The 25,483-nt window shown below is 38.3% G+C and overlaps 1 long non-coding RNA gene across 1 annotated transcript in view; it reads left to right on the plus strand.

Moving 5' to 3' along the window:
- LOC148224341 (uncharacterized) overlaps positions 1-25,483 on the plus strand; it is a 113,368-nt gene that overhangs the window by 6,585 nt on the left and 81,300 nt on the right. The window contains exons 2-3 of the long non-coding RNA XR_015802864.1: positions 9,086-9,184; positions 12,462-12,528. This is a non-coding gene — a long non-coding RNA (uncharacterized LOC148224341). The remainder of the gene's footprint in view (positions 1-9,085; positions 9,185-12,461; positions 12,529-25,483) is intronic.

Raw genomic sequence — 25,483 nt, forward strand, 5'->3', positions numbered from 1 at the left:
TGATCTGTTTAAGATCACCTGGATCTAACTAACACTGTAAAAGCTAAAGAGTGGAAAGATGTCACCTGCATTTAGTTTTCTGTAGCACATACTCACTTTGAACTAGTGACCAAAGGCTTTCTTTACTATAGATTGAAGAAAGTAAGAATCTGTATTCTTCTCAATGTCAGGTTTAAAGAAAGATGAACTGTGCTACTGTTTTCATACTTGAACGCTGCTTATCAATCCTTCTTTTCCTGAAGATATTATTTAGTGGTACTGTCTTCTCAGAGGTGATCTTCTCAAGTGATCATATAGTAAGTTAAAAAACGGTCTGGACACTGTATAAAGAGGTGTATATTTTTATACTGGACAAAAGTATAAAGAGGTGATGCACTGATTAAAAAAATCAGGGCAAATCTGTAACCAGTTATTTCCACTTAATGGGAAAAAATGACAGTATTTTCTCTTTGTGAAGAGACATAAAGTGGATAACTAAGCCTTCAGCAAAACTTTGCTAATTTCTGTCACATGTGGTCCTGAGACAGAACCACGAAATATTTAAGGTTAGAAGGGTCCTTGGAGATCATCTAGTCCACAACTCTGCCAAGCAGGGTCACCTAGAGAAAGCGACATAAGAATATGTCCAGTTGGGGTCTGAATGCCTCCAGGGATGGAAAATCCACGACCTCCCTGGGCAGCCTGCTCCAGTGCTCTGCCATCCTAAATGTAAAGAACCTCTTCCTCACGTTGTTCCTGTGCTTAACTTATGGCCATTGATCCTCATCCTGTCTCTGGGCACCCCTGAAAAGAATCTGGTGCCACCTCCTTGACACCAGCCTTTGAGACATTTGTATGTATTGATGAGATCCCTCTCAGCTTTCTTTTCTTCAGACTAAACAAGTCCAGCTCCCACAGTCTCTCCTCATAAGAGAAATGTTACAAACATCTAATCATCTTTGTGATCCAAAGCTTAATCCTCTCCAGTAGCTCCTGGAATGTACTTTAAGTGCAGGAATTAATACAAGGTTGAAATAAGCAAGTGTATTATTTTTGGAGAAGACAGAACTGCAAACAGTTTCTTCTATGTAACCTAGTTTCTAATTTTCTCTGGAGGACAGTGGGTACCAGAATAAAGATAGGATTTAGGCTGTGGAAATTATACTTAACTCTGTTTTGAGTGGAACCAAAGAAAGATCTGCTCATTTTTCTTTATAAAATCACTGTAACTGCAGAACCCTAGAGCCTTTATGTTCCAGGAGGAATAAAGGGATGACATCAGGAATGCTGCTGTACATCTCTAATCACCACGCTGCTTTGTGTGTAGTGAGACACCAACTTCTTGTAGCCATACCTAGTCCATCCCAAAGTACTGAAAGATTTGGGTATGTATAATAATCCCTACAATATTCAACACAGTTACTGAGGCTGCTGAATTATATCAACATATAGATATGATAGAATCTTGCAGAAGTTGTCCCTGCTGGTGACTCAGCCCTCCCCAAACTTCTACTCTGCAAAATGGTTCAAGGGAAACCATCTCTATGCCATGAGCCTGGCAGATGAAGACTTGAGAATGCAGCAAACTCCAAAGATCTTGAAGTAAAAGGAATTGTTTTGTTTTGTTTGTCTGCTTATTTTTCGTATAGTAATATTTGCTTTAAGTGTTGGAAAAAATTACAGTTATGCAATTGGTGTGTATGTTTCTATCTTTCCCTTCTTGCAGAAATAAGTGGAGGGAATGTCTCTGCAAGGTACACGCTTATCTGACCCCTTCATTCAGCTCACCAAGTCTCTTTCTCCTCTTGTTACATTCCCTACACTTTCCACAGGTCAAGTAATTCTGCTTTTGATGACATTTTGTGTTTGGATTTTAAGCCTCCATTCACTAGAGGAAATGTCTTTAGCATCAACCTAATGGTTTGTTTTCCCTCTCCTGTTTCTGTCATCTGAAAAGAAATGTACTGAGTGTTTTTGGTCTGATCCTCAGACCCAGACCCCCTCTGCCTCAGGTAGCATGGGATTCAAACCATGTAAGAACTGGACTCTTCTGTCAGTCATTCTCACAATTTTCCTTCTCTATGTCCTTTATTTCTGTATTTGGACTTTCCGCCTTCTTGCAGTGGGCTGACTCCAGCTGTCCACAACTACCCACCAGTTTTCACTCATCTTCCTCACATGGAATGAGGAGCCTGTGAGAAAAGCAAGAGTGGAAACCTCATGTATCAAGATAAGGACAGTTTAACATGTGGAAAAGCCCTGCATATGCAAGCAAACCAAAATAAAGAGTTAATTCACTACTTTCAATCCTTGGACAAGTTCTAATAAAGGAGACTCTCAGGACACCTAACAGTTGATTCAGATCACAAATGTTCTAACTTGCATACCTCTTTCTCTTCATTTTCCTGAGTTTCATATCTGACCATGATGTCATTTGGTGTGGGATATCTCTCTGGCCAGCTAGAGTCAGTGGCTCACCCTGCCAATTTCTTGTGTGCCTCCATCCACTTGCTGAAGGGGTCAGAGTGGGAGAAAGGGAAAGCCTTGATGCCATCCAAGCACTTCAACAGTAGCCTTGTGTGTTATCAACAAAGTCACAAATTTTACTCACAAATCTGCCATAAAAGCTGCTGTGAAGGAAATGAACTCCATCCCAGCCAGATCCAGTATACTTTCTCACAGGAAAATATGAATTCCAGTAAACGTTTTTTTTTTAGGATCACTGTTTTTACTGAAAATAATTGAGCACTGAGATTTCTTCTCCACTTCTGTGAGGATAATAACTTTTACTTACTCATTTTTTGTACTGAGTTGCCACTGCTGCTACTAAAATGTGTAGTCTGTATTTGAGACCTTAGTTTATCTTGAACTATGGTTATCAGGGAAATGGAATTCCTAACAGATTTTAGTGTACTTACGCTTTGGGCTATTTTAAGGCACTAAATGGGCGAGATTTAGCATTCTCTTCAAGTGTATCCATACCTGTTAGAAAATAGTAGCCATACACATTGTAGTAAGAGAGGGAAAACTGCATGTATTGTGCAATCATATGCTCTCAACAGCTCAGTTGATTGCTGTATATCAGGGTCAGATTACCTGCTACAAAACTTCAGTCCAAGCACAAAGAACTTATTAAGACATCACAGAAGAGTTTTGCAAACTGATGTAGCTTTGTCGTACCTCGTTTTACTGGTTGAATTACATGTAGTAATGTCTTTTTCATAAACCATCTGGATACATTATGCTGTAGTACTCTGTTGAGCAAGTGGTTTAAGTTTTAATAAACATATTTGCTAAATCAAGGTCATCTTCTGCAAGCACTTACTGCTAAGAGCTGCTCTTACAGTAAATCACAGTTGCTTGTACAGTAACTGGTACCCAGTTACTACTGTGTTGTTATCCCAGTCCATTCAATCCCAAGTTTTCTGTATCTGTACTCATTATTGACTCATTATTGAAAACCAGCTGTGGATTGGTGCACTCTTTCCAATTCATAAAATGTGCTTTAATTTCACTGCTGATATTAACCAGACAGTCTGTGTCAGGATCAAGGGGAGTTGAAGTTTTCTATGCTTCTGATAGTGCTTTGACAGGAGAAACAGTCTGCAAAATTCTATTTTCCTACTGTGGACTGGGGCACAAGACAGCAGTAAAGGGAAAAATGTAAATGAGTAATGGATTGGGAAAAGTTTGCCATGATGACGTTCAGCAGTGCAAGTGCCTCACTCTGGGCTGTCATTCTGTGTCCAATGATTTTGTTGTTTATTGTTGTTAGTTATCAGTAGAAGTCTGTAGGATGTTGACTTAGAAAAGACAAGGTCCACTCAAGGAGCTCTAGGAACACTGTTACTGAGAGGCTTACTTTAGTTACAGAGCTTAAGTAGGTCTGGTTAATTAGATGAATGCATTGAACTCACCAATGTTGCTCCAGCAAACTTTACCTCACCTAACAATCAACAAATAAAAGGTTAAATAAAAGACTGGTTGAATAAACTTCTGAAGATCATGAGACAGGCCTCTGTGGTACACCATTTATGGTATATTTATGGTGTTGAAGCCAGTAACATTGCTGTTGGAAATCTGCACAGGAAAGTAGCACCCTCTGGCATTTGCCACAGCAGTTATTCTCAATCTCTGCACTTCAATAAAGACAGTTCGAAAGTTTGATTTGCCTGTAAGTGGCTTGACTACTTTGCCAATTTGTATTGTTAGTGTCACAGCAAAAATTATCAAAATACTTTTTCCTTATTATTGCCACACTACATGCATAGCTCAACAGATGGGACCATGGAAAAATCCTGTTTGACAATGACCAGGGCAAAACTTCTGGAGTTTCTCAGCTGTCATATATCAACAGAGTCTTACTGATACAATGGAATAATGCTTATGAACCTCCTGCTGAGGATTTGTCTGACCACTAGTTTATAATCAATGAAGTGTTGTGCAGGAAGACAAATAAACTTCTCAGGAGACTAATAAAGATATTGCTTTATATATGATCTCCTTCTGCCATGACAAGATGTATTTGAACAGCAGGAAAGAGCTGTTGAGCTTGGCTGAGGTTCTCATCAGAAAGCTTTCCATTTCCTTACTCTCAAAATAAAAAAGAAAGGAGAGAATAGGCTGGGACACTTCTCTATTTCTGTTACAGGTTCTAACAAAGCTAATAAAGCACCTGGGATCAGCACAGAAGAGGCAGCAGTTGTTCTGTTCATGTGTTGCTCTTAAAAAGCAGGTTCTGGTCTGTTCCTTTATCACTAGCACTCATTAAAAAGCTGTGGGATATAGCACCTTGCTCCATGTCAGTATCCCTCACTTTTAACCTCTGCCATTTTAACCCAGGATGTGGAACAGCAATCAAAGTTGGAGCAATTTTTTTTCAACTTGTTTTCAGCACTGTAAGTTGCTGCTTCAGTTTGTTATACCTAAAGGAAGTCTTGTGTGCTTGAAAGTCTTTCTGTTTGGCAGCAACATTGTCTTACATAGTAAAAAAAACTCCCAAAACTAAAAAAAAAACCCAAAAACCCAAACTACCTCTTCCACAGTAATAGATGCTGAAATCTGACCTACTGCATATCATAGGTCACTGAATTCCCCCAGATATCCTGTAGCTGAGCATAATAACCTGTGTTTCAGCTGAAGCACACCATGTTGAGCTAAAGCACAACTTCCTGAAAGGCACCTGATGTTGTTCTTGAGACTGCAGGAGCTTAAGAATGTTGGACTCCATGATCATAGAGGTTTTTTCCAGCCAAAATTATCTGTGATCCTGTGATTCCTTTGTAGAATGTTCCAGATATTTACTTCCTTATTGTTAGGAAATGGTGTGCTTTATATACTGCTTAATTTTCTTGACTTCAATTTTCAGCTGCCGTTTTTTTGTTACACCTCTGTTAGATTAGAGAGCCCTTGTATTTTCTCCCTGTGAAGGTACTTACACGCTGTAATCAAGCCACCCCTCAATCCTTTTGATAAGACACACAGATTGAGCTCTCTAAGTCACTTATGGCAAGGGTTGAGAGTGCTGCTGCTAGCTCAAGTATACAAGCCTTTTCTGGTCAAAGATTAGTAATTAATGTCATTAGAAATGGACAATTCTTTGTGAGTGTCTGGGTCTTACAAACAACTTTTGGCTGATGAGTTCAATAATGCCAACAGAAATACCTGTTAGAGAGTTATCCATAATTATGCATATATTCATAAAGACAGTGGATGCCACTTCTTCATTTTAAAGTGGTCTAGGTAAGGAAAGGGTATTTAGAGAAAAGAATTAGAATTAGAAGCCCTAGAGTATAATTATTCCCTTTTAAAATTTAAATACTTGTTTCTATCGTAGCATTTCCTCTTCTACTTCATTTTTTTTAATGCTGCTTTCTGATAAGACAAAACTGATGACATAATTACTAGGTAGAAATTGTAGGTATCGAGCACGTTCTTGAAATCACCTCCTCTCAGTTTTCTTGCAAGCTAGACTAACTGTGAATATATCTGTAATTGAAAGGTTGTTCAGCTTTTCATGATTCTGCACAACGGAATAAAACTTTGGTGGCAAAACATACAAAGCCATATTTACACAGGAACAAATATGCTTGTTTCACTGTTTCATGAGCAATGTGCTGTGTCTGATTTTATTTCTACAGTAATTTTCAAACTATTCTTAGGGTATCCTTTATCATGAGCGAATCCTAGAAGAATTTAGTTTTACTTGTGGTCTGAAATCAAGACTGAATTATTATTTTCCTAAGTTTTGGCTTCGTGACTACCTTAAAAGAGAAACTAATCCTTGTATGGTCAATCCAGCAAAGTCATTAGGCATTAATAAATGCCTTGTGGAAACACAGAATCAGTTCTGAACCTGTGTGTTGCTCAGTTCTCTGTGTTGAGTATATGCTTGCAGAGCCTGTGATATGAGAACAATCTTTCAGATCAGGCTATATTTATTCTCTTGTTCTAATCAGCTGGGTTCACAGAGGCAAAACATGTAATGTTACCAGATTCATATCTGGAAAATTTATCTTTTCACTCTAGTTCACTGCAGTCACCTGTCAGCACTGACCCTTCCATTGTCAGCATTGTCAAACCTAATAGCACCTGGAGCAGGGCAAAAAGGGGACAGAACAAAGTCTAAATAAAATGGCTTCACTCTCACTTTTAGCAATGTCAGTTCCTCACTACACTCGGCATTTCAGGCTTTCTTTTGACGAGGTTGCCAATAGTTTTGGAACCACATTCAAAGCAGAAACTTCTGAATGAGTGAACTTCTTCACTGCAGAACAAGATCTTCCCACATCCTAATTCTACCTGCATGTGTGACAATGTCATGGAACAAAATGCCAGGCGTGATTAGAGTATCAAACTCTGGTAGTGATGCCAGTTTGCTTTTTGGCTGACTGCCCTTTGAAGGACTAGTAAGAGGGTGGAAACACTTTCTAGTTTGCTGTTAGGATCAAATTCAAACCAGAATTAGGGTCAATAATAAACTTTAGACTGTGGTGACTAATGGTAAATAATTAATATTCATTCTCAAATAGTGTGTTTGGAGAGGATGCAAATGCCGTCCTATTTTTATCATGTGCATTAAATAGACTAGATAGGAAACTGTGTGTGATTTTGGGTGTCCATGCTAAGACAGCTTTCATTCCTCCGAGTAGGATGCGACTGAAGCCACAGTGTTAACCCAGACCTGACACCAGTATGGGAGGGCGCTGCTCTCTGCAGCCTCTCCCAATGGACCAGCTCTGCACCCATCCCACTCTCTGGTGGGCAATCAGACACATGGTATCATTTTTTTTTGTATTCTTTTTAAAAGACACCCAGGTCAACCTAGTAAATAAGTGTTTGCTATTTTCTATAGGTTTTTTTTCTGGTGTCTTGATTAAAGTCTCAGCTGATGGGCCCCTGTGGTTAAATAGAAAACTTTCATTCTTCTGATTTTTTATTCTGTTTTTCCAGGTATGCAACCATAACAATGTGACCACATCATGAATAAATTGTTTCTATATTACATTTCAGTCTGCAGAGAACTGTGTGAGCAGAGTGCACACTAAATATATAAATGCCACACACAAATAAAAAAGAAATACAATATATTATCATTAAAAGAGATTTCCCTGACTAGTTGAAATATCATTATTCTTTTGTAACTGGTTCTACGGTTTCTCAGCATTTGGGAATACTTTAGTTGATGCTACGATAATTTCTATTTTAAGAAAATGTTGAGTCTTTTATGAAGCATGACACTCTTTGTTTCTATTCTTTGTTACAGTCTTTTGAATCTCCTCTGTGTTTCTCTGATAGTGTGAGGAATACTTTCAGGGCCAAATAATTCAGTGAGAGACTAAAATATATTTTATTTCCCCCCCCAAATACTCTATTCAATATGCTTTCTTGATGTTTTGAGAGTTCTTTTGTCTGTCATGTTGGTATTCTGCATGCGGTTTGGAATAATGTGAGCAATCTTTATGCCTTCAAACCACTATTGAAAATGATGGCTTTAGTGTATGTGTACTTATACTAAGAATAGTTCTAAGACATTATATACAAGATTAATTTTTCCTTAAAGAAAAATATTCCCTGGAAGTCAAGAAGACAAGAAAAGGTATTTGGTTAAGGAGAAGAAAAAAAATCTTTGTGAGAAATTTTAAAACTTTATTCTAGAAATTCTGATGCTGAATTTATTGATAGAGTAGAACAATGTTTTACTTGCATACTTGATACTTGGAAAGGGGTGAGGGAGCAGGTTAACAGAACAAATTGAGAGGATCCTCTCTGTCTGCTTTCATGTCTGTTTGGAGGGTACCAGTCCAAAACAGCATATTGTTTCATCTGGATAAGTGCTTTTCTCAGGCACACAGATGAACAGTTTCTGACATGAATGATTTAGCAGGACACAATGCAGTGGTGAGTCCCGCAGAGGAAAAAAATGCATTTCAAATTTTCCTTCAGTTTTAGGGTGGGAAGAAAGATGAAGCTGAGCATTAAGCCAGTAGAGGCTTCTAGTGAGAAACAGGAGAGGATGAGAAAGCAAGGGCTGTGAGCAGCAGTGGGAGAAAAAGCCTGGAGGTTCTGCAGTGGAAAACAAGTTTTAAGTAGACACACAGCTGTGCCAGGGACAGGTGGAAATTGAGAGCTGAGCAAAATCCTCAGACTTCAATGCAAGTGGAACTGTCAGCCAAAAACCTTCATGCACAGTGACAAGGGATCTACAGTATATAATTACTCTCCAGAGGAGTCTGTGCCAAAAAGGGTTAACAATGCCAAGACAGAAAAGTCCAGGTAACAGTTCCCAGAAGATTGATGTTGAAAGATAGTTTTCCTTATATTTTCCTGCGTTTGTTGTCCATTGTCTACAGGACTTACAGCTTCTCTCACATGTCAATCTCTGTTAGAGCCTCACTGCTTAATATCTGAATTAATAAGTTCTGCTTCCCCTACCTTGCCTGAAAGCTATGCACAACTCATCAATGGGATTTGTAGGTTGTAAATGAGAATTTAAGATTCTTCAAGTTTTATCCCGTAGTACCACTGAGGCAAAGATGTTTCATTCACTTTCGAAACTTGATTTGGTTTATAAGGAAGTTTATGATCTTACCTGCTGTTTTCCAAGGTTGACCACTGGATTCTCACGGCCAGAAGCTCCACACTGCAGCACAGACCTCTTACAAACTGATGACAGCTGGATCTCTATCTTCTGTTTACTGGTCCAGTATGTGCTTTTACCATCTTCTAGCCATAGCACTGCAGCTTTTTTCCTTGTCAGGTTGAGGCTGTAGAAGCTGAATTGTGTTTTATTCACTTGTGAACAGATTCAGGAGGATGAGATGGGATGGTGAAATTTAAACTGGTGGTAAAAGGTGTTTCCACGGCTGCTTTGCCAAGTGGTTCCCCCAGGAATGACTGGTGGGTTTGGGGAAGGAAGCAAGCTGCCCTCTATTGACCAGAAGGCAAAATTTGGCCCTTTTTTCTCTTTGTAGACTAGGCATTAAGTGATTCTGACATAGTCTTTTTGTCAGAAAAAGCAGGTATGTGTCTTTTTATAGGTTGCTACACTGAGAAGTGGCACGAAATTTCAAAAAATATAAACAAACGTGCAAATACCACTTTCATACTCTTTAAAATATTTCTGATTTTTAAGCCTTGTTGCTTGAGCTGTAAAGAAACGCAAAAAATTTGAATTTTCATTTACAAGGATTTTCTGTTGCATCATTTTTGTATTAATTTTATCAGTGTGAATAGGAATCCAGGAACATGAACAAAATGTAGAGAGTGAATATTGTGCTGGAACAGTAAATATATACAAGTGTGTGATCTCTGCTGGTAGTGATTATGTACAACATGAGGATAAACAGGAGCACAAAAGAAATCTAGAGACATCAGCAACTGGGACATTCTCATCTTCTGAACTTTGTTTCTGTAGTTTGCCATAGTTGTTGCTTCAAATTGCCTCCTTGTTAGCAGAACCTACTGGCAATTCTAGACTTCAGGTGACAGCATTAGGTGACATCTTCAGTACATACTGCAGCAGCTGGCACCTCTGGAAGCCCTGTGTGAAATCTTCACATTTATTGATCTCTATAGAGGAAGCTACAATTTACAGGAGTTTACAGAGCCTTGTTAAGCAAGCAGAAGCGTTTGTGTACATTATGAGTTCCAAGTCCAGTAAATATTACTGTCTGACTCAGCTTTACACTCCTATAGCATGCACGTTTTCTTCCATGCAATATACTGACGGAAAGCTTAGGCACTGCAGCGAGTAAATAAACGAAGAACATTGTCATGTCCAAAGGTATAGTAAACCAACATTATCCCATTATGCCTCATGTTTATCTCATGATTTTAGGTAAATTTTAGCGCTGGGAAAAGTTCTGTTTGCATATGTTTTTCTCTGCCTATGCACCTTTTCTGGGTGACAGGCTGTAACCAAATATTGCAGATTGGCCAAGAGAGTTTTGGGATTTAGATTATGTCTCTTCTAAAGACATTTCTATCTTAAGAAATGTCTTTAGGACTCTGTAGAGATGAGGCATACCCTCTGCATAATGCAAGATGAAGGACAGATTCGTGAACAAAGGAGAAATGCTCGAGCTGCTTTTCTTAAAATGCTTACCTTGATATCTATACTTACCTGCCAATAACTGTTCTGGATGCTTCTTTGACTGATAAATTTCTGTGCTTTTTTTGTTTATATTTGGTGTAAAGGTGGGAGTTTTCTTTCTCCTAATATTTCCTTGCAAACTTTCATTGCCCAGGACTTTCATCCCACACAGGAAAGTGTGGTGAAAGTGCTGGGAAAGATACAGAAGAATTATAATCAGAGGTAAGCTTAGGGTTTATTGACAGATGCTGTGTTTCAAGTGTATAACATGCAGTCCTCACTAAAACGATGTTGTCTTTTGCAAGTATTGCTCTGTTGGAAGTAGTTGTTGCTATAGAAGCACATAGGAGCTATAGGAGCTGCTGACAGTGCTGGCAGCAGGAACTGCAGCAACAGCAGGTTACCTTATGGGCTTGGGAATGAGAGTTTGCATTTTATATCCCATTGCTTCTCTTTCCATTGGGAAAATAATGCTAGATAAGAAGAGAGAAGAGGAGAGAAGAAGAGAAGAGAAGAGAAGAGAAGAGAAGAGAAGAGAAGAGAAGAGAAGAGAAGAGAAGAGAAGAGAAGAGAAGAGAAGAGAAGAGAAGAGAAGAGAAGAGAAGAGAAGAGAAGAGAAGAGAAGAGCCTTTTTGGATTTGCAAATTTGTTTTTAACTCAGGTGGATCAAATTAGATGAATTAGTGAAATGAGGATAGAGAACTGTTCAGAAAGGTTTGGGTATTTAGAATTGTTTATAAATAGCTTGAAATAATAAGAAACAAAAGATCAAACAGTCCCAATGGGAACTGTAAATGGCAGGAACTGTAGTGTGCTGAAGGAAAAAAGGAAGAAAGAAGCCTCTACAACAGTGAGAACTGGCTTCAGTCATAAAGAACAAGAACTTGCATGGAAAAGTGTAGTTTTTAGCCCTATGCCATGATTGCCTCAAAAATTATGTCTTCATGCAGGTAATAGTCACCGTTCAACAGCTTTAAACACTGCCCTTCAAAAGACGAGTACTTGCATGTCAGCAAGGGATGGATGGGAATAGTATCCTATAGGACCTGATGAGATCCTGTGTATCCACTTCCAAGTCCAAGATTCTGTCCTAGGAAGACACTCTCTGCTGTCCCACAACATGTGAAGAAGAAATGTGCTCTCCTTTGCCCCAGTTTTATTATATTTGTTTCCTGGCTGTCACTCTTCCTCACTGCTGCATCCTGCCAACAGCCTCTCCCCTTCACCTCCCTGGTTCATCTCTTCAGAGTAGAGCTTCTGCCTAGCCTGCTGGGCTAAGCAGGACTCCTGTGTGGCAATACTCTCTCTGCTTTCTTTCCATAAGGTATGAGAAAAGAGGTCAGTGAAAAGGACTCCCTTATCTCCTGATATTCAGGCACGAAGCACTTTTCCCTCCTCTCCTGTACCACTGAGGATGAGCCCCAGACTGAAAGCAGTCTATGTGCATGCCCAATTTTAGGGCACTGAACGCAGCAGGAGAAAGCAATGAGCATTTATCAGGGCTGCTGAGGAATTCACACTTCCACAGATTAGAGTCTGTTCCTGATTTCTGACTTAACAATAACATTTGAGAAGTCCCAAATGCTGTACATTTGCTCTTCATTAGTTGCAAACACTGAAGCATTAGTGTCAGTCAGAATTTCATGCTTTAAAAATTTATTTTATTTTAATAACTATAATGTGAGAATGGAGACCTAGTGAATACTGGGTTTAAATAAAAGCCCATCCAGAACAACAACCTCAATGTAAGTTTAGAGTAGACAACGATCATTGTGTTGTATATTCTCCTCATCTTGAGCTTTCTGTAGCCCAGAATGGTTTTAAGCAAGAGGTTATAGTTTAGTATTAAGTAGCCCCAAACTAACTATTCTTCCATGATGTTCTCCAGATGGTTTCCAAACCCATGGAGGTGTTTGAGTCCACAAGCCTGCAAGCGGGTCCACTTGGAACACCAGGTCAGTATCTGGTTTTGGACAAAATGGTACCCACGGTTTGTCTGAGCCTGACAACAGCAGAGAGGGGCTTAATTCACGCCTCCTAGTTTTGTGGTAGAATAGTCAAAAGTGTCACGAAGTCATGTCTGGGAATATGAATGAACTCGATAGAGTAAGCTGAAGATAATGATCTGAGAGTTTTGTGTGGTGGAAGAGGATTTGATACTTATGTGTACCTTAACTGTGCATATCTGAACGGTGCCATTACCAGATAACCTTGAAGGTGGTTCCACATATATCTAACCCCTGTCTTTCAGAACACCTTAATCTTGCATCCTGACAAATATTGCCACAGTGAGTCCTATATAGATAAGATGTAAGCTAAAGCCTAGGAAAATTTACCAAACCCTTTTCCACCCATGAAATCCTAAATAAGCTTAGTATAGAAAAGTGGTTTAAGGTATCTTAATCTTACTTTATGAATGGCTTGCAAGGCTTAAATTACAGTGTTCTACCTTTTGAAAAGATATTCACCCCCAAATTATTCAGTCCCCCCTTTCTTTTTTCCATTTGAACCTCCCTAAACAAGGATTCATTACTGTTAATGGGATTTTCTTTTTCTTTAGTGTCATTAAATTTTACTATCCAAACTCTACTTAGATAGCAGCAACAACATCTACTTGGATAGCAAAAAAACAATGGAGCCAGAAGGGAGAATCCTATTCCAGTGTAGGATATCACTAACATAAATACTCTGCTTGAAAATATTATATATATTTTTAAACTGTTAGAAGCACTGTAAACATTTCAGATGTTATCCCATGCAGTTAACACAATGTCTAGGATAAAAATGAATTTGTTTAAAGCTGGCATTTCCTAAAGCAGAAAAAGAAAGCTTTATACATAATAACAAAAATGAAGCTTCTAAGTGAATAGTACACAGCTCATTAGAAAGAATAAACTCCCAGGGTCCCTGAAGGTAAAATACAATGAATGTAGCCTATTTAAAACTTCATTCAATGAATATGACTTCTTTATACTAAAGCAAATCATATTTCACAACACAATGGATTATTTTAAATGACTTCTTTTTACTATTTAATGTTCTTATTATATAAGCTGCATTTTCCACTCAACTGTCTTTAAGAAATCATATTTTTCTAAATGTGGTTTACTAAGGAATGCATTTAAAAAATGAATCATCAGGCAGTACAGAGATTTCTCTATTGTTTATTTGACATATAAATATTTGGTGATGCATTTCAGGTAAAAAGTCTCCCTGTGGTATGCTGTAGTAATTCACAGCTGCCATGTTAAAAGACAAGCATTTAAAAGCTATGCATGGAAACTGTTGGGAGACATTGGGCTATGTGGAAAAGTACTGACATATCAATATACCAATACTTAACAGAATTGATTTTACAAGGTGTTGTAAACAACGTTTATCCTGGACCAGTTTCTTTAGCCTCACTTTCACCCATATGTACAGAGGATTTAGAAGAGGAGATGACTCAAAGACAAAGGATAACATTTTCATTTGAAGTCAGGTAAAGCAGTAAATGCATCTTGTAGTTGATCCAGAGCATGGAAGAATAAGTCTCTTCGTGTCTGTCATAATACCCTTGCTGAGAGTGAAGTGCTTGGTTAATCGGTAGTTGGCACACAGCTCAGAACTCTTATTTCTATAGTATGGTTGATGAGATCACAGCAAAACAGCTGAGGCTTCTCTTTAGTGCTGCCAGCCAGAAAGGATTAAAGGTGTTTAAAGGCACAGCCTCCACTGACAGATGGGCGAGCTGTGCAAAGTAAGCAAGGCAGAGGCCCTTGGTTTGACAAGACTCCTCCAGCTGATGTACAGTAGCCTGTGCTGACCATGATGGGTGAAGGGTGGATTTGCTGCTCGCTTGATTTGCAACTCAGAATGGTCTACATGACATCTGCCATGAGCAGGGCTTGTGATATGTTTGAGGAGACTGTTCTGCATAAGCAAGAAGCTTGTACTGTGTGGACAAACAAGTGGTGTGAGTCCAGTTCTGCTGTTCTCCTTGAAGACAGACAATGTTCCAGCTACATCTGGCTACCAACACAGGAGACTACACTCATCAGTCAGAAGCTGAGATGCATAACAATGGAACACTTTGTATTTTTGGAACATTTCATGGCATTTGCATGCTTGTATTCCATCTTGTCTGACTTCTTTTGTTTGTCTCTGAACAACTCAGACTTACACAAAGAGTATTTGAATGAAGAAGGGCACATTCTGAGACCTAGATTGGATAGTAATGGTATACGACTGTAATTAAATGAGAAGACATTTCATTTATGAACTTTGTTCATAACCTGGGAATCATATTCAGTGTCCAAATGTGGACTGGGTGGAAGTACTCTTCAATAATTTTGACAAGTTTTTCCTGGTAAGAAAGCTGACCTTTCTCTTTCAATATGGTGGAAGTCCAAGTCTTTTGTAGGTTGAATTACTTCAAAAGGCTCTGGATTGTGTTATTATGATCTTAAACAGACAAAAGAATAATTTTTGCCTAGCCTAGGAGGGACTGAATCCCTCAGATATGGTCATGATTGCATTTGTGATTTGTTAAAAAATGAAGGACATTTTAGGTGGTATTACAGGTGCTTTATCTTCAAAGTCCTATCTTACCTAGTTACAGGTACCTCAAAAACTCTTTATTTCTTTTCTTTCTTTCTTGCTTGCTTGCTTGTTTTCTTGCTTTCTTGCTTTTCTTTCTTGCTTTTCTTGCTTTTCTTTCTCGCTTTTCTTTTTTTCTTTCTTTTCTCATTGTCTGTAGCTACTTAGGGCTTGGATATCTCTTTCCATATTACCAGAAACAGTGTCCATCTCTGCTAATAATAAGATAAGATTTTCAAGAATATGTCTTTCCACTAGGAATTGGACTAAGTCCCGCTTAATTTCACAGGTCACACTTGACCATCATATTTTTGGCTGCTCCCCAGCCACTAGTACAGCCTACCCACTAGAGATGTAAAACTACACAACATTCAATTTGGTCCTGGAAATGTCATAGGGGGTCCTAGAATTTTAAAAGTTTCATTCTTAATAGCTTTACTCAAAGAAGGATTGTAGGAATACGGACATTTTGAAAGGGGTCTCTTTAGGGAGAATAAAAAAAAAGAATCTATTGTTGTTGAGATCTGTTTTGACATTAAATTTTTATCATCAAAATTTCACTTACAGTGGGGAGAGGGTTTATCCCCCTCAGTTTATTGTGGCAGCAGTGTCAAAACCCAAACCTATGCAGAGATTGAAATAATGTCTTAAGAAGGGCGAGAGAAAGAAATGTTAAGAAAATTATGTGTTTTCAGTTACATTTATTGTTTGCAACTATCATTTATATGCTAAATGTTCTCCGAGGTAATTACTATCTTTGCCTGGCTAACCTGTGGACTATGCAATAAGTGTAATTTATTAGGTATCCTTCATATCTTTAATAGTCCAAACCATCAAAGAGGTGCTATTTTGTCTGTTCCTTTAATTGCTTTTTAAGTCATTGTATTTCACTGGAAAATACATGTGAGACTTTCTGCTGTGAACAGTCTGTGTGAGATATGGCTAAAACTCAACTAAAATTCAAGGCCATTTGTTCCAGTATCTTGTATCTTATACGTTTAGCACTGGGTGTTGTCAGTTCATTCCCCTATCCAAAAGCTGTTGTGTGCCACTGTAAGACGATGAGTCTGGCTGAGTTGTAGGGAGTGTGTTTGTGTTTGGGTGTAAATTGTGCATCTTTCTTTTGCGTGTGAATCGATGTAAGGCAGTTTTCTTTACAAGAGAGCTTCTCTACTCCACACATGCCCATGCCACGGAGCTGGACCTGCTGGCAGAGCTGTGAGACGTCAGGGGAGCCCCAGTGCCAGGGGCAGGCGAGCAGCTGAAGCAGGGTGCAGTGCCCAAGTTAATAAGCCTGGTGCTGGGTTAGAGGTCCTGCGTAGCTCATTTGTGACTCCCTGTGTGTGACTAATGCAGCCATTATTTTCACACTGCAGTGCACACCATGGTACCTCCAACATCTAAGCCTGGACAGCACTAACTGGCATATGGATATATATTTGGAGGTTTACTTGCAAAGACTGCACGGGGCAGGGAGGGGGGAATGGTAGAGCCATTGGAGCAGTCTTCTCCATTTTGGAGCAGTGTGGATTTTAGGAACTGCACACGTAGAGGTGGGGAGAAGCCTGCCCATGACACAGGTTTAATAATGATTTAAGAAACTGTGTGCTTAGGTTAAAAGATGATGAATTGATGAGCTCTAGTCAGCCCCTTGGAGCCTCCAGTGCTTGGTAGGGCTGGTTTATAAAAAAGATTTGAGACTAGAATGTTTAGTAAATACTTAATTAACTGAAATGTTATTAGAGAGCAATGAATATCTGCAACTAAACTTTTAGTTTCCACTCCTGTCGCCCTTTGTAGATGGGAGATGCAAAGGATAAGGAACCATGCAAGTTTTGTCAGTAAGACTAGCTGTGACTTTTAAATATATTGTCTACACCCTAAGGGAAGCCTATAAAAACTTGAACGTGAAATCATTACACTGTTTTGTCATGCCCAAATGACAATAACAACCATGAAACCTTTTCTGTGAAATGCCTTTACTTAGGCTAACTCGATTTGCAATGATTTAAATACTGAAACAAATTCCCTCTATTTCCATCTTGCATTTAAACAAAATGACAGCATATTGGCACCATCACTGCCTCATCTTACTATAAAACAGCAGAAATGAGCAATCTGTCAAGTTCCTTATCTGTGCTCTTTTTAGTCTTGTACAGTGTGTGCATATTCAGAAGAAAAAAAACCATAAATACTGCTGTGCTCCCTCCCTGTGTGGCTGTTTTTAATATCCTTGTTATAGTTAAAGCTCTAGAAACCTGGAAAAGCTTCATGGGTATGGATAAGTGGTCTTACTGGTGAGGAAAAAACTGGGAAGGTAAAGCAGTGATGGTGATGCTCATTCAGCACTCCTGGGAATGAATAGGTATCATGTATTTGGCTGGAGCTACTTCCAAGAATAAATGGCTGTTTAAAACTTGATTCACATCAGCATAGGACACAAAGCAGCTCTTCTAGGGGGTGACCACTGGCCATCCTTGCAAATAAAGGAAAAGACTCTTCTCTCTAAATATTCTTGTTGTTTTCAATAGAGAATATTCAGGAAGTAATAAGCTAATTCAGTCTGCCACGAATCTGGTCAAGTAAGAATATATGACTCAGTCAAAAAACTCACTTAGAAATTGAATTTGAATTTAGATTTATCTAGGCTGTTTAGATTTACTAAATTACTTAGGCTGATTTAGATACAGATGAGTCAAAGACAACTTGCTCAGCATTCAGAAGCATATAAACCATATGTATTGATGGATTGCTTCTATTAAGAAATGGATTCCGGTTTTTGTTGTTCATGATGATATTTGCATATGATACAGTGCTTTAAATAAAAAAGATGCAGTACTGAATTTTGCATGTAAATATACCCATAATATCTACGTAAAATTAACTGAGGAATCTTATATGAAGTAGTCTATTACATCTACAGTAATAATCTCTTCTATTGCCTTTGTTGAGATGTTCACAATGTGACTTTAAGGTGGCAAATAAATAATGAGAATGAAGCCTCATGCTTTTCAGATAGAAAAAAATGCCCTGTCTTATTTTTAATTTTATTAAAGTCCAAGAGAGATGAAGAACAACATGCATAATGTTGTCAGGGTGGTTATTATTCTTGAATTCAAATGGGAAGTATAAAACAGAAGCAGACTGTGTGTGTATTAGTGTCAGAATGGAGGTAAGTATGTTAGAAAGATGTACAGACAGCAAAGGGTGAAAATTAAAGAAATTTTGTAATTGATTTTAGCAGTTCTTTACAATGGGGGATCTTCTAAAATATATTAGAAGTAGTTACATCATAATGTCCAAATCTTTGATTTTTCTGCTTATTATTCATTCTCTGATAATTGAAGAGTATGATTCTTAACATACTACTTTGGCTTGTATGTGATGCACAGCCCTTCTCACTGCATGTAAAACCTTCAAAGAAGCTTAGTTCATGTAATTGTGCTAAATAGAGTTATGCTGTTGTAGACAGCTACGTGGTACATGCCATGGAGAAGTGGGAGAAGAGAGTCTATTGTTCCAGGAAACCATAGGGGGCTGCAAGAAGTTAATTGAATAAACCTGCTGATAGAAAACACAGTGTTTGCTACTCATGGCAAGAAGAGATAGAACAATTTGTATGTTGTGGTGTCGCATTGGGGCACAGGAAGATACCAAAGATTCAGACTAATATCTGAAAATATTGGATTATAAATTGGGCATTCAAGGCTCTCACTGAGGAACAAAACTTTATTCAATTACACACTGCACTAATATGAAATGGCTATTGCTGCAAAGGTCTCGCTTGAAATCAAGATGTAACAGAGGGCAGTATGGAACATAGAGATGGAAGAAAAAAACAACATGAAACTACAAATCCTGTACAAAACAACGTTTAAAGATGGAACCTACAGAACAAAATTCTGTAACACAGCTGGTTTGGTTCTACCAGCATATCTCAAAAAGTTGTTACCTATTGCAATATTTTATCCTTTCTTTTCCCTCTCCTCTCTCTTCCCCTTATTTCCTGTTCCAGTCTTTCCCTTTATCCCTCTGCCATTCCCCTTCCCTTTCCACATATCTGTTCAGTTTTTAAAAGACTAGAAGATTTGTTGGCTCCATTTCTCTTTGAAAGAAAGAAATTTTTTTTTTCTTTATGTCAAAATGCTCTCTTTTCTCCTCTTTTGTGACTTGACATTATGTAAGACCCTCAGAAGTGTTGTGGGTCCTGACAATCCATGGAAAAATATGTGGAAATAATTTGCACATAGGCTGATGTTCAGTATCAGTCCTGTGTCTTACCAAATGGCTCCCCTGCTCATGCCTTATGCAACTTCTAGTGGAACAGCTGCAAAGGCACTAACTGTAGTGTCAAGTATAATATTCAATGTACAAAAACTGTAAAAGAAAAGAAAAGGCAGAAAACTATAAAGTGACAAAGCATTAAGCTAATCTTGCAAAGATGCAGTACGCTTTCCAAATTCTTGGGAGGCGCAGAGAAAGCTTTATTAATGGTTCATCATCTTGCCAACACTGCCTACGTTTCTCATATGCAAACATTACTGTTTGGGGAGGGAGTGGGTGGGATTTTCCATACATCAGATTGTAGCCATGAAAATGACAGTATTTTTCCAGAGTAATTGAAGCATTACCAAGCAAGACAATGATTGATGGTGTCTTTAACAGTCTAAGAATACTGACTGCTTTTCTTACAAATAAGTTACATATATATGAAGAAAAAGAGGATGTTACATGATGAAGAAAAAGAGGGTGGGAAAATAATTATAGCACTCTTAAAATGCTGCTCAATGTATTCAGTTGATTTTATTCATTATCATTTTCACAAACCACTTGTTCAATTTCCATTTTTTGTTTTCAAATCATTATACCACTGCCAGAAAGCAAAATTGCTGCTTTGTAATGTATGCAACATAATTGACTGCGTACATTAATGTTTGTTGCAGAGGCACTTAAGTTTTTAAGCATTCTGAGTTACAAAGATGTTGCTAAAGTTGGCAACAACAAACTGATTTTCTGTCAATACAATAAAAAGGATATTGCCTGTATTTCCTGTGTCTATCAGCTCCAGACAGCACAGACATGCACATAAGGTGATGTATAGCAGAGACTATGCAAAAAGCAGTTCACGATTATGACTAATTTACAATCTGAATATTAGAAGTAGAAAAAAAAATGGTATGTGGCTTTTGTGCTTTCTCTGACACAGGGTTAAATTTCCTTGGCAGAAAGGAGAATTTTAGGGAGGAGAGAGTAAGTGTGGGATAGATTAATTTGTTTTCTCAGACCTCGTAATGCCATACCACTTGGCAAATGAATATTTTTTTTCAAAATATATGTTGCATAACAAATGTTACAATAATCCTTTCTTACATGGGTGACTAGGAAATAAAGGCCAAAAGATTGGGTGTTTCAAGGAATATTTTTTAAATGTGTGAACTTAGTGCATATGTTACCCTTCCAAGCTGCAAAAATATTTTATGGAGAAACTACTGAGATTGTCTCTGGGATCACAGAATCACAGAATAATTAAGGATGGAAATGATCTCTGAAAGTCATCAGGTCTAATCCGCCTGCTCAAGTAGGGTCATCTAGAACTGACTGCTCAGAACTATGTCCAGATGGCTTTTGAATATTGCCAAAGAGGGAGTCCCTACAATCTCTCTGAGCAGCCTGTGCCAGTGCTTGGTCAACCTCACAGCAAAAAAAAAGTGCTTCCTGGTACTTTGAGAGGACTTTCTGTCTACCTAATTGAGCCCATCATCTCTGCTCCTGTCAGTGGTCACCACTGAAAAGATCTGTCTTCACACCCTCACCCTCACTTCAGAAATTTGTAGATACTGATAAGAGCCCCTTGAACCTGCTCCTCTCCAGGCTGAACAGGCACAGCTTTCAGCCTCTCCTTGTGTGAGAGCCTACAATCATTTCTGTGGCCCTTTACTGGATCCTCCTAAATGTATCTATGCCCCTTAATCTAAGAAGCCCAGAACTGAGCAGAGCACTCCAGGCGTGGCCTTACCAGTGTTGACTAGAGGCAAAGGATTACCTTCCTCAAGTATCTGGCAGAGCTTTTAATGTAGGTCAGATTCCATTCGTCTTTTTTGTGACATGCTGTTGATTCATATTCAGTTTGGTGTCCAGCAGGACCTCCAGGTCCTTCTCCACAGAGCTGCTTTCCAGCTGGACAGACCTCAGCAGCCTTCCAGCTGCACAGCCTCAGGTTTTTCTTTCTCAGTGCAGCCTTTGCACATCCACTTGTTGGATTTCACAAGGTACCTGCCAACTCGTTTTCCAGCCTGTCAAGATTCCTCTGGATGACAGCACAACCCTCTGCTGTATCAGCCACTCTTCACAACTTGGTGTAATCAGGAAACTCTCTACCCAATCATTAGATCATTTATGAATGTGTTAAACATGATTTAACCCAGTACTGATCCCTGGGGTACATTAGTCACTGGTCTTCATGCCACTGATTGTTACCATCTAGACCCAGACAGTTTTCAATCCACCTCATTTGATTCTTTCAGACTGTGTAGCATCTCTATGAGCACCTTGTGGGAGACAGTGTCAAAAGCCTACCTGAAGTCCAAGATAAATGGTTAAACTTCATCCTGGAAGATATTACCTTGATTAGTGGCAGTTGAAGAGGTGAAGATTCAGCTGTGACATTGATGGAGAGGAGTTGTGCAGCCACTATCCTTTTCACCACAGAGGAGAATGGCCAGTCAGCTGGGCAATGAGCAAGGAGCAGTTGTGATGTGGCAGTGTGCCCAGGTAGTCCATTCCAGAAAAATACTTCTGTCTACTGCTCCAGACTTCTGATGTGGGAGCTGTTGATTGTATATCTTTTTGGCAGCCAGTGTAGTAGTGCCTGAGTAACATTAGTACTGATTTACAGGACCATAAAAGCAGAATAAAAGCAATCCCCAAAATGGTCGTTATGAAGAGACAGATCCTAAAACCAAATTCTTCTCACCTTTGGCACTTCATCATCCCTTTAAAACAATTACAAGTTAATTTCTGATTCCTTTCCTTCTCATTTCCCTCCCATCTTCTTTGTGCTGTTCTTCTCACGATTATCTATTAACTTTTCCTCTTTTTACTTCTCCATTGGTCCATTGTAGCCACGGTATCCATTTCACCTTTATGTAGAGCTCTCTGCTGCATTAAGGCAGGGTTGTTTTTTTTCCAGCATCTACATCAATATAAAAGCCATTCCTTTTGAGTTAGTGGAGTGACAGTACTGTGCAACAGATACAATTGGGAGAATCAGAGATTCTAACATTTAAAATGCATCTATGATAAACTTTAGCCTTTGAATATTGATTTAGAAAGGCTAATAGGATTAACAAGATTAAGACACCAGGACTGTCAGAGTGGCATTAGGATTATTAATTAAAAAAGAAAAGAGTTGAGCAGACCATGAAAACCATCAAATCGACAATTCTTTTATCAATCATACATATGCTAAATTCTCATTTTTCTGCTCTTAGTGTGTGCTTCCTATATCTCAGTGGCCAGGAGATGGGTAAATACTTTCAGACATAGGGCATTGCTGCTCTGAGGTTGCCGGAATAATTCTATCTCTCTTCCAACTTTCTTTTGCAGTTTGTCACTGCAATGATACAGTGTTTTAGTACACACTGGAAGAGTAGTTTTATTATTTTGTGTCTTTCTGCTTTATGTTTAACACTGCAAATAAGCCCTCAAATTGTCTGCAATTAGAACTGCATGAAGAACAGTGTGTTTCTTTCTGATCAAAGAGGGGATAAAATCTGAATCTCCCACATTATTTTCTTCAGCCCGCTTAAAAATATCTTTTGTTTAGTATTGGAGTTGCTAAACTCTCCTTGCTTTAATGTCCAAAGGTCCACATATATTGAATTAAAAAAATGCTTTGAAGAAAAAAGCTCACTGGATTTTTTTTTTTGGCATGACTAGGACAAGTTCTGGAAGATGATAATTCAGTGAGAAATCAGTCTGAGAATCAATTATACCATCCATGACTGAAGCATTTTCCAGTGTTTCAGGCACCTTTTAGAAAGGAAACTCATCTCATTCATGCAGACTCCTTATGCCACGCATATATTTGACCTGAGACTTTTTAAGAAACTTAGCATGTGCATCACAATCAAGGAAAGTGCTGTCTGTAGTGAGGTTTTTGCTGACTTCATATTCTCAACATAAAATAAACAAGAAATAAATAACCCCCTCAAAACTGATTAAAAATGCATGTTTTCAGTCTTATCACTTACATGGCAAAATTGAAACTTCCCATAAGCCTGCCAATTGTTTTCCTTTGTTCCTTAAAGTAAAGCTTGAAGTCCAGTTGCTGAAACAAAGAGCTATGGTTACAGAAATACATGGACAGACAATTCTAAGAAATTATCTCTAGCTGGTTTGTGCCAGCCAACTTAACTACATGTTTTATGCTGCAGGCCCAGCTTCTGTACTAGACCATTGCACAGGTGGAAATATATACTTGAGGGACACTGAACAGTAAATTTCCCCAATGCAACACAGTTACAGAAACATCTGTGCAGAACAACTTTGATCCAATTCACTATGAAAACATACATCACTCATGATGGTCTAGTAACTGCAGATTTCCCTGCACTGCAAAGCCAGAAACAATGGGGAAATTACTTCAAGACACACCAATAGTTTTCGTTCTGGCACCTGTACATATCAGCCATTGTTCCTTGCCTGTTCGGGTATAATTCAATTTAGTGATAGAAAGGAGACAAATACATTTTACATGCATTAATGAAATCACACAGCTTGTAAACACAAGAATGAAAAGCATATGAAGAAAAAAACTTGAATAAGCTGGACACATGAACCAGTTTTGGTAAAATAAAAATCACTTTATGCCCCTGCTTGGCTCTTGATTCAAGAATCAGTTGGAGTTTGTTTGGAAAGTTTTGATAATTTACCATTCCTGCACTTTGTACAAATTGCTTCAGGCTGGGTAGAGAGCCAGAATGCCAGTATTTAATGAAAAATCTGATTTTAGCTGAAAAACTGTAAGGTTTCTTGGTTTTGTTTTGTTTGTTTGTTTTATGATTCCTATCTATTACTTTTGGTCTCTTAGAAACTTCTCAATCTGTAGTTGCATCCAACTCTACCAGTTTAAACCAAATTTGACAGATGGATTTTAGGATCTTTTTGTCAGTGATCTCTCTTGCTTCCATTGAAATATGTGATTTAGTAGGCAGGAGAGCTCCTACAATGACCCTTCTAAAGGAAGTTCAGCCACATGGGTTAATACCTTCTTAGTTACCAGAGAATACACAACTGCAAGAGACTCAATAAATACCCAATCTGTGGAAAATCTTATTACAGGGCACTAATTAGTTACTAGAAGATCAAGACATGAAAATAATACCAGGTTTCATTAGTTTTCCAACTTTTGAATTCTTAGTTAAGAAATTTCAAGGCTAGTTTCATAAATACAAACTTTTACATTATGTAAAGATTCAGCTGAAGACACAGTAGCTGAACACATAATCAGTTTAATTTTCTGTGGCAGGTAAAGAAAGCACAGCAGTTGTAGGCTCTGGGCATTTCTTTTCTTCAAGCTTTATTTGTAAATTACATAAACACAGGGGCAGGTATAAACAAAATGATGGCCCTGAAGGGTGATTTTGATATATTGTTCCATGGATCAACATGTTTATTAATAGCGCTGCTCTGGAAGATATGGAATAGGTGTTGACAGTCACTAAATGTATGAAATTGCTTTTCTATCTACCTATTAATCTCTCAGTCTGTCAAAGTGAATAGAAGCTTAACTGGCCTTCCTATTAAGTAAGGGTTTTGAAAGTTTTAGATTTCTCTGTCAGAGAGGTTTTTTTACTCTGCTTTCATCCCTTCCTCTTCCAAAAGTAGCATCACTGCCTACAGGAGAAAACTTAGTTTTCTTTATGTAGACACACTGCAGGCTGTTGGTGTTGGGAAGGAAATAGGCAAAGCTGGCACCTTCAGTTGTCATTAAATCTTACTTACAAAAGATGAAAATCAACCAGTGAATCTAACATGCAATAGGCAAGACAACCCTGTAGAATAACTCTTGTTAGAAGTGAGCTGCAAGTATTATATCTTACTGCTTAATTTATTCACTTTCTTATAACTATTATATTAGCAAACCGACCATTTTAAATTATCCCCCATATTAATTTTGGAAAACTAGAGCATGAGAGAGGTGGATTATTATATTCCTAATTAAAACACAAATACAGCAATTACAGTTTATGTGCCATTATCCTGAATCTACACAGGATGACGTTAAACAGCAAAACAGCCATTAATTTTACTGTTCAAAGAAATGCTCAT

Source organism: Sturnus vulgaris, chromosome 3 (genome assembly GCF_052056855.1).
Source record: "Sturnus vulgaris isolate bStuVul1 chromosome 3, bStuVul1.hap1, whole genome shotgun sequence".
Lineage (NCBI taxonomy): Eukaryota > Metazoa > Chordata > Aves > Passeriformes > Sturnidae > Sturnus > Sturnus vulgaris.